A 10,399-nucleotide genomic window follows, 5' to 3' on the forward strand; every position below is an offset into this window, starting at 1 on the left:
GGAACCTGGAGGGGTAGGGGAAAGAAAAAGATATGAGAAAAGGAAAGCACGGAAACAGAGTCTTTGTAAATAGGGAGAAGTGGAGGGGTTGAAGGAAGGGCAGGGGAATGGGGAAAAATAAGAACCAAGATATATCATGAAAAGGTACAAGATCCCAATGATGAATGCCATTGTATTGTATACCTAACATGTACCAATAAACGTAATGGAAAAAAAAAGAGGCAAAATTTCTTATTATTCTTCAATATACTATCCTAGCTTCCCACATGCAACTTTTGTCAATGATAACTTTTTAAAAAGAAGGGGACCTTACAAAAGCATTTGGTAGTTTTTCTGCTTGTCTTTCCTAATAATGACCAAGAGTTTAGGAATACAGAGAACCCAAACACATCCTGGTTTCTTTGTGAAATTTCCTCTGGGGTTGGTGCTTTAATTTCTAATCAGTCTGAGTCAATAACGTATGGTTGTCAGTGCCATTGTTGACTCTCACAATTTCTTGTTTCAACCCCATAGATCGTAGAGCCTGGGGCTCGGGGTCAGTGGCAGGGGTTTTGATTTGGGGCTTTCTATGTTTGCACAATACAGCAAGTCAGTATCTCTCCCGTATCGGAGAACTCTGGACTAAACTTATCTATCAAGTATTGTGGACAAATGAAAACTTTGAAGGGTGGAAAGAAGTCTCTCTGGAAGTCTCCACTGCTGTTGAACCCTCAGATTCTCACTTGCTCCCCACAGAACTCCAAGTGCAGCTGAATATGGAAGGAGGAAACGTCACACGAGAAGAATGGAATGCTCTTACAATATTTTTAGGCTGCAGTGTACACTGAATTGCACTCACACGGTCCTTCAGGAAGTTTGGCCCACCTTCACAGAGCGCGCCACAACTCCTGCGTATTGAAACAGAAACACACATTTCTCAAGGACTGACAACAATTAAGAGATCTTCAAGGCAGGCTTTCTCTGTTTCTTTTGTTGATATCAGTTTTAGAAGAAACTGCGATAAACCAGGGTTAGAAAGTTCAGATCTTTCCCTAGCTTGATGGAGTCATAGCTACACATTGAATTAAAACAAGTTTTGGAGATCATAAGGTACTTCTAACTTTCTGAGGAGCTACTAAAAAGACTATGAAAAGTAAATATTCCACTGTCCTTTCTAAAGAATTAAAATTAATTTGGAGGATTTTTTTGTTTTATTTTATTTTATTTTTTCTTTTATTGAGTTTATTGGTACATTTTAGGTATACAGTACAATTACGTTCATTATTGGGATCTTGTACCTCTACATGACAGGTCTTGGTTCTCATTTTTTCCCCTTGTCCCTGGCCTCTCTTCTCCCCCTCCTTCCCTCCCCATTTACAAACACTTTATTTCCATTTTTTCATTTTCTCATATTTTTTCTTTTGCCTATTACTTTTCCCCTACCCTTTCCATTTTCCCTACACCTTTAGCCCTTTTCTTACTATTTCACATGGTCAATTATATCATTAGGATCTTATGTACTATTATAGTTTTTCACAACAGGGAAACTATTCGGTATTTACACATGTGTGACTTATTTATTTCACTTAGGGGATTATTTTTATTTTAAAAAGGAAAGTTCTCCCCTGGAAACACAGGTAGAATCCATGAGGACTTCTTAGTGGTGGCTATAAATTAATGAGTTCTGTTGCTGCTTTCAGTGAGTTTAAAGAGTGCAGATTTCCACTTGTATGTTATTTGCCCTTATTCTATGAATTTAATCTGTCTGTTCCACACCAGCAGAAAGGCCTCTTAAAGCCTGTCCTTTCCCAGGGCAAGAGCCTGGAACTCTGAGCAAGGCTCACTTCTGAGTATTCTGAAACATCAAGTTTGCTAGGCTCAATTAGCTGAGTGGAGTATGAATTCAATGTCATTTACTCAGTCTTTATTTAATCCTGCTAATCTTGTCCTGTGTGTTAACCTAATACATCCTCACTAAACATATAAGTCCATTAGTTACTAGGAGGAAACGGTAGGTGGATATGGATGGTGACAGACGGACTGTCCAAAAAGTATGTCTCAGCCATTCTATCGCTGTGTGAACGTGGGTGGATTACTTCATTTTCTTGGTACTTCCATTTCCTCATCATAAAATAGGGATAATTATAACAACTACCTCATGGGTTTTTAAAAAAGTATTTAGCAAGATTATTCATGTAAATAAAGTATTTAACACAATGGTAGGCATGTAAAAATACCTCAAAAATGCTATTTTTCATTTCAATTTATTGTTATAGATATTGCTGCTGTTATTGTGATAAACACCTTAAAGCACATGATTTCCATGCTACTAAATGCATATTAAGTATGTGCTATAGATTGGATTCCTTCTGCACTAGTATATATTAGCTATAAAACAAATCTGCAGGAGCATAGGCTTAAGGAATGTCAGCACACCTTTGTGAAAGTACAAGAGGGAGTAAAGTTCTTTTGTCAAAGCCATGTCACACACGTATTTAAATCACACACTAACCCTAACCCTAACCTAACCCTAACTCTAACCCTAACCCTAACATCTAAGCATCAGGTATGCTATTGGTGCCCGCTATGAGTCTCTGTCATCTCCTGTAGTTATGAAGTCTAAACAGCTGCTTAATGACAGAGGAGGGTAGTACAATTCAAGACATGAAAATGAAGGTCTCCTCTTTGAGCAAAAATGTAGCCATTTAACTATCTTTCCCTTTGGAAGTAAAAATGAGAGTTGGACTAGAAACGTTTTTGGTTGTGCTTTTATCTCTTTCTTTCTCTATAAAATAAAACACGTCCCTTGTTTTACACAGAAGAAATAAAACAAAGGGATTAACAATTCCTTGGTGGTTTATAGAAGCATCATCTGTTTTAAGTCATCCCCATACTAAACTTCAAGTGCTCATTTATACAACTTCAGTGTAATCAACAATCATACAGCTTTCTCCAGTTTGGGTATAGAACCTAGGTGAAAAGTACAGATATTTTAAGATGGATGGAAAGTGAGAATATTCCAAGCAGTTCTTTGCATTTAGCAAAAGTAAAGGCTAAAGTGGAAGAGACATTAATTTTATCAAAAATACTTATCCATGGACAACTCCTTTAGTGATTCTGATTCAATAAGAATAGGATAGGGTCCAGGAATCTGTTTTTGACACTTATTCCAATCTGATGCATCAGGTACATCAGTCATCTTGTTTTGGTTTGCCTATCTCTTCCCTCTTCTGGTAAGAGCACCTCAATATTCCTTTGAGAAACTACTCTTTTGTAATGCTCAGTCCCTGAGGATAGCTATGGATGATTCCATCTACACCTTCATCAACGGGCTGTGGTCTGAATATTTGTGCCCCCCCGCAATTCATATGTTGACAATTCCCAATGAAACACTAAGAGGGAGGATGGCCAGGGTATGATCAGGGCATAATGGAAAAGTCTGTAATAGTGCCTTTAGAGAAGAGGCCTCAGAAAGCTTGTTGACCCCTTCTACCACATATAGACACAGCAAAAAGGAGCCATCTCTTTCTCTGCAAGAAAGAGCAAAGAGTGCATCCTTCCCAGAAGATGGGATCTTCCATTGCCTTCATCTTGATCTTCCCAGCTTCTAGAACTACAATGATAAATTTCTGTTACTTACAAATTATCCAAGTATCTTTTTATTGCAGCCAAATAGGCAGGGCATTAGTTCCAGGCCTGTCCAATCATTGTAATCAAACAATTAATATCTCTGGTCACACTGGTAGGTTCAGAGATAGGTGTAAAGCTAAAGACATTAAGACTCTAGAAATGTTGGATCCATTAGAAAAAAATACTTCTCTGTCCTTTGAATTGGGAAAAATGTATCAACCTGAAAAAGAAGCCAACAAGGAGACAAATAAATGGAAAAAGGAGAAAGAAAGAGAAAACAAAAAGAATATGGAGGATTTTAGATTCCTCGGTATAGATTATTATTTTTAAATTGTACTTCAGTAAATGCACAATCATATAATAACAGCAACTAAAGAAATGAAATGGTAATATAACTCAATGTTATTAAATTCAGATGTATATATAGAAGATTTGAGTTAGATATTTGTGTGAGTGTATTAAATGAGGCATAGAAAACTATGGCACTCAGATATGCAACACAAAAATAAGGGTTCAGTAGTTTTTATAGTTATCAAACAAGGTAATTGCCTTGAAATGTAATGACTAATTATGTTGCTCCTAAAATAACACATTTCAGATATAACTTTTAGGAGAGGAGTATTCAAAACTTTAAATTTAAAGGAAGAAGATTTTATGTTGATTTTATATATTCATCTCACGTTAAGGTGGAATTTTCAATTTCAATTTTCAAGGGAGTAAAAATTCTACTTGCAGCTCATGGAGTGGCGTGTAATAGAAACAACTAGAAAAGCAGAATTTAAAAAAATGTTTGAAGACATTAGAGAATCATGAGTGTAGTATGAATTTGAGGGGCCAAAAACACAGAGGAAGAAGGACTACAAAGAAGTGAGCTAATATGCTGTTAGCTATTTTTCCATTCATGGCATTTCCACAGAGTAACAGACCAGGGATTCAAACAAAAGGCTACTACAGAGTGAGAGAATCCAACATAATTTGGGAAATCTCAGAGGCTGGAAGACATACAGAGAAGTTAGGGTCTCTGAGGCAGTCAAGAATTGAAGAATCAAAGTTTCAATGAAAAGGGAGGCACAGATGATTAACCTAAACAAATCCCCAGCCAGGCATTTGCTGAATTCTGAAACAGCACATGACAAGTGGCTAAGAAGCTAAGGGAAAAGCCTCTGGAAAGTATAAAGAGTAGAGTGAAATTTTCAGCAACCTCCTGGTGCTTAAGGAGACAAGACTGAAGGTTCAGTGCATGCCAACACAAAGACTTGGAGACATGCCAGAATCTCAAGTGGGACACCTGGAGGGCTACAGTTTAAGACCGAAGGCAAGCTGGAGGTAGATGAAGAATTATAAAAAGTACAACTGAGCCTGAAGTCAGCTCAGCCCTGACTGAATTAAGGAGGTAATTACTATGCTATCTGGCCACTAAAGCATAGGGGGGACCTTCTCTCTAGAAGAGGGACATTTATAGCCTGTACAATTTTTAAACACAATCATATACAGTTTTACACATTATTCAACCGAAACTAACCAGGCACAAAGACAGAGAGATGACTTATTAGAGATAATAGTCTTGAACTTTAAAATTATAGTAATGTATATATTAAAGAAAATAGATGACAAGACAAAAAAAAAGTCCACTGTAGAACTGAAAATAATTAAAAATCAGTATGTGGAAATTGTAAAATTGAAAAATTCTAAAACTTTCAGTCAAGAACACAATCAATAGGTTTAACAGCAGATTTAGCACAGCAAAGGAGGGAATTAGTGCACTAAAAGGCAAATCATTAGAAAATATCTACACTGAATCACAGGTATCTAAAATAAAAGAAAATACAGAATATTTTCTATGAGATAAAATAGAAAATGTGTATGTAAACAAAGAAGCAGAAAAAGAGAAAGAAAATGAATCAGAAGAAATTTTTTAAAAATTTTTTTTCTTCATTGAGTTTATTAGTACATTTTAGGTATAGAGTGCAGTTATATTCATTATTGGGATCTTGTACCTTTACATGACAGGTCTTGGTTCTCATTTTTTCCCTTTGTCCCTGCCCTCCTTTCACCCCCTCCTCCCCTCCCCATTTACAAACATTTTATTTCCATTTTTTCATTTTCTCCTATTTTTTTCTTTCCCTTACTATGTTTCCCCCACCCTTCCCACTTTCCCTACACCTTTAGCCCTTTTCTTCCCATTTCGCAATGTCAGTTATCTCATTAGGAGAAAAACATTTTTTAATAGCTACTGAATAGTTTTTAAAACTTTCAAGAAATGCATGGTGTCTCAAATGTGGTGTGTCTTCACCAACCTCATGTTAAGGCACGGTCCTACATGGCCAAGTTGGAAGATGAAGCCTAGTGAGAACTCGTGAGACTGGAGCCCCGACTAACGGAGTAACGCTTTTGTTGAAGGAGTGGGTTATCTACCACAGGAGGGCATCCTCCTTTTCACTCCTCTGCATGCCTCCACATGCCCTTCAACTTTCCACCATTAGTTGAACCAGCATGAAACCCTCACCAGAAGCTGAACAAATACCAGCACTTGATCTCTAACATCCCAGCCTCCAGACCGTGAACCAAATAAAACTCTTCCTTATAAAGTACCTAATGTCAGGCATTCTCTTTAGCAACAGAAAAAAGACTAAGACAAGACGCCAAATCACACATTTAAGAAGTTCTCAATAACAAATACAAAGAGACTACACGTAGACACCTAAAGACAACATTTATTTTTAAAAATAGAAAAGGAGGGCCGGGGATTTAGCTCAGCGGTTCAGTGGCCTACCTTGCAAGCGCAAGGACCCGAGTTCAATCCCCAGTGCCAAAAAATAAAAAATAAATAAATAAAAATAGAAAAGGAGAAAATATTAGAAGGCACTGGAGGAAACTATTTAATACATTCCTTCCATGCAACAATCCAAAATAGCTGACTTTTCACAGAAACAATGGAAATCAGGAAGCAATGGAATAATATCTTTAAAAGCCTTCTCTCAAAGATCAGTGCAGAGTGAAAATAGCCCCCAAAAATGAAAGCAATAGAAAGTCATTACTGTATAAATAATCATTGAATTTACTGCTATGAACACAAACATTGAAAGGAATGTCACATAAATATAGAAATACTAAATTTATATTTGAAACCAATAAATATTTTTAAAATGAAGAAGGATATCAGTAAGAATGACGGAAAAAAGATGTATGAAAAACTGCTCCTCCATAAAACTAATAAATGGCAAAAAGTGTCCAACTTTTTAAGAATGCTGAAATTTAATCAAAGTCATCTAATAATTCAAGGAAAGTTTAAGTAAAAAGGGCTGAATCTTTGTCAAAATTTTAATTAGTATAACCCATAACTCTCTGCAAATTGCACAGGAGTCTTAAAAGCCAACAACTGCACAATCAGTGAAAACAGCAGCTTAGCAGATGCTGACAGGAACAAAATGAGTTAGAGATCCCTAAAAGCACTCGGATAATTGTCATTGTCTGAGCTTGTCTGGCAATTTCCAAGAAGCCTCATTGATAAAGCTTATTCTTATTTTATGTGAAAACACACCAAATGTGAGCATCTTTTTCATAAATGTATTTGTCCAAAAAAGCAACATCATTCAACACTTAGAACAACCATGGCTATGATAGTTTTGTGGAAAACAAGAAGTTTATAGAAACTGTTCCTAAAGAAACCCAGACCTTATGCATATCAGACAATACTTTAAATCAAGTTTTGAAAATACTGTACAGTAAAAAAAAGTAAAGAAATTTGTGTTCAAATAATTAAAGGAAAGCATGAAAATAATATCATATCAAGTGAATATTGATAAATACTAACATATACATAATGGGATTTACAGAAGAAGAGGAGAGAAAGGAACAGAAGGAATATCTGAAAAAAAAAAGTGACCCAAAACTTGACAAGGTTGATGAAAAACATTAGCCATGACATTTAAGAAATTAAAGAAACTCCAAATAGGATAAAGTAAAAAAAATTCACACCTAGATATGATGAACAGTTGAAATAAGAGAGAGAGAGGTTACTTATTACATACTAGAGATCCTCAATAACATTTACCATTGATTTCTTATAGCCAAATACAGTCAGATGAGGTATTCAAAATTCTGAAGGAATTTTACATCCTACAAAACTATCCTTCAAAAAACAGAAGACAAGAGCCAGGGCCCCACACCAACCCAGCAGCTTGGACTCACAGGCCCAGCGAAAGGCCTGCCTGGAAAAGAGCTGCACAAACCAACAAATGATAGTGAGAAATCTGCCCATATTCCATCCATTAGTGTGCTCAGATCCCAGCAAGAAGCCAGCAGGGGCTGGAGCTGTGCAATTGCAGGCAAGTCCTAGCCAGGGCCCCAACCCAATGCCAGCAGCTAGGACCCACAGGACCAGCCAAAGACCCACCCTGGAAAAGAGCTGCACAGGTTCACAAGCAACAGCTAGAGGTCCACCCCAATACCACTGGTAAGTATGTGAAGACCACAGCCAGAAGCCCACTCAAACACCAGGGTCTGGGGTGCACAGCCCCCAGCCAAAGGGGACAGCTCCCAGACAACAGCAACATAGGAAAGCAGGCCCCAGCCAGCAGCATGCCCAGATACCATTCCAAGTGTGCACAGGCCTGAGCCAGAACACTGCCTATACAGCAGGGCAGCACAGAGATCCAGAAGGCCACCATTCTCAACCCAGGCAGTGGTGCAGGGGCGAGCAGCAGAAAAAAGGCCTCTCAGTGGCTTGCTGAGAACTGAAGACCACTGGGTGACCAACAAGTGGCTTTAACAAAGGCACAGCAGGCTGCATCTGTTGAAATGAGAAGACACATAACCAAGTCTCAAAACCAGACTTCCAGATCACCTAAAGCAATCCCAAAGGGAAACTACATAGAAAATCTGATATGCATCCATCTGGCCTCCCCAAACTGGCAACAAAAGAAGATCTGAAAAAAAAAATGAAATCAGAAATAATTTCTGATAACAACAGAGATTGTGTCTATAGTGCAAGAATTGTAAACAGATCCAGTGCAGAGTCTACATTAAAAAATAGGGGAGCTGAGGAACATGATGGAATCTCAGCATAGGAAGTAAATGGAATCCATAAAATAGATGCAAGCAATTCCAGGAGATTAAAAATTCCATTAAAAGTTTACAGAGAGGAATTAACCAATGTGGGAACAGAATTTCAGATATAAAAGACAGGAATGTGATTAGTAACCTGGAAAAGAAAAATTTCTTAAAAATAGTAAGGGGCCATGAGAAATCAATCCAACAGCTGCTAGATGATGCAAAGAAGAATATTGTAAGACTGACTGGAGTCAATAAAGAAACAGGAGAGAGTGCAGATGACATAAAAAAACTGTTCACAGAAGTAACTGCAGAAAATTTGCCAAGAAGGGGAAAAGAATCAGCATACAGATAAGTGAGGCATATAGGACTCCAACTAGCTGTGATAAAAAAATCTACACCTAGACATATAATAGTTAAGATTCCAGAAACCCAAAAGAATGAGCAGTTAGAGAAAAGAAACAAATCACATACAAAGGAAAGCCCATCAGAATCACAGCAGACTTCTAAACACAAACCCTTAAGGCAAGAAGAACCTGGAGTGAAATATTTCAACCCCTGAAGGAAAACAACTTCCAACCCAGACTGATGTACCCTGCAAAACTATCTTTTAAAATTGATGGAGAAATAAGATACTAACCTGACAAACAGCACCTGAGAAACTGCATAAATACCAAATCAGCACTCCAAAAAATTTTAAACAATATCCCGGGAAAACACAATGAGGCCCAAAACCCCACAAGGCCAAGCAGATCAAATCCATCAGGCAAGACAAGAAATTAAATGCAAAGGGGGAGAACCCAACCAAAATAAAAAGTCATGACAAGGATAAGTCAATACAAATCAGTTATAACCATCAATGCTAATTGTCTCAATTCACCAAAGAAAAGAAATAGGCTGGCACAATGGGTCAAGAAGCAAGATCCAACAATATGCTATATCCAAGAAACATCATGAATTCAACAAGAAACTCACAGACTGAAAGTTACAGGGTGAAAAAACAATACTCCATGTGGCAGGAAGCCAAAAATAAAAAAATAAAAAAACAGGAGTAGCTATCCTTATTACAGATCAAATGGATTTCAATCCAACACCGATTAAGAGAGACTCAACAACCTTGTAAAGGGAAAAATCCAAGAGGAAGAGATGACAATCATAAATATGTATGCACCAAATACTAGTGCACCCAACTATATAAAACAAATACTAACAGGCAAGAAAAATCAAACAAGCACTAATAAAATAGTAGTGGGAGATCTCAATACCCCACTGTGACAAATAGATAAATCCACTAGACATAAAATAAAAAACGAAACACTAGAACTCAATCCAACTCTTGGATAAATAAACAACAGAGTATTCCACCCCACAAAATCAAAATATACATTCGTTTTGGCTGTACATACGTCCTCCTCCAAAAGACAACACATACTTGTTGACAGATATTAAGTAAATGAAAAGGAATTGAAGTCATCCCTGAATGTTATCAGACCATAGTGTGATGAAAGTGGAGATCAATAGCAAAAGAAACCATAAAAATTTCATAAACACATGGAAATTGAACAACACACTCCTGAATAACCAATGGGTCACAGAGCAAATTGAAGAAGAAATTAGACAGTTTCTACAATTGAATGACAATGTCAATACAACATATCAGAATTTATGGGACACAATGAAAACAGTTCTACAAGGGGAATTCATAGCAGTAAATACTCATATTAGGAAAACAGAACAA

The sequence above is a fragment of the Fukomys damarensis genome, unplaced genomic scaffold (genome assembly GCF_012274545.1).
Source record: "Fukomys damarensis isolate Sample0158 unplaced genomic scaffold, DMR_v1.0_HiC HiC_scaffold_4, whole genome shotgun sequence".
Lineage (NCBI taxonomy): Eukaryota > Metazoa > Chordata > Mammalia > Rodentia > Bathyergidae > Fukomys > Fukomys damarensis.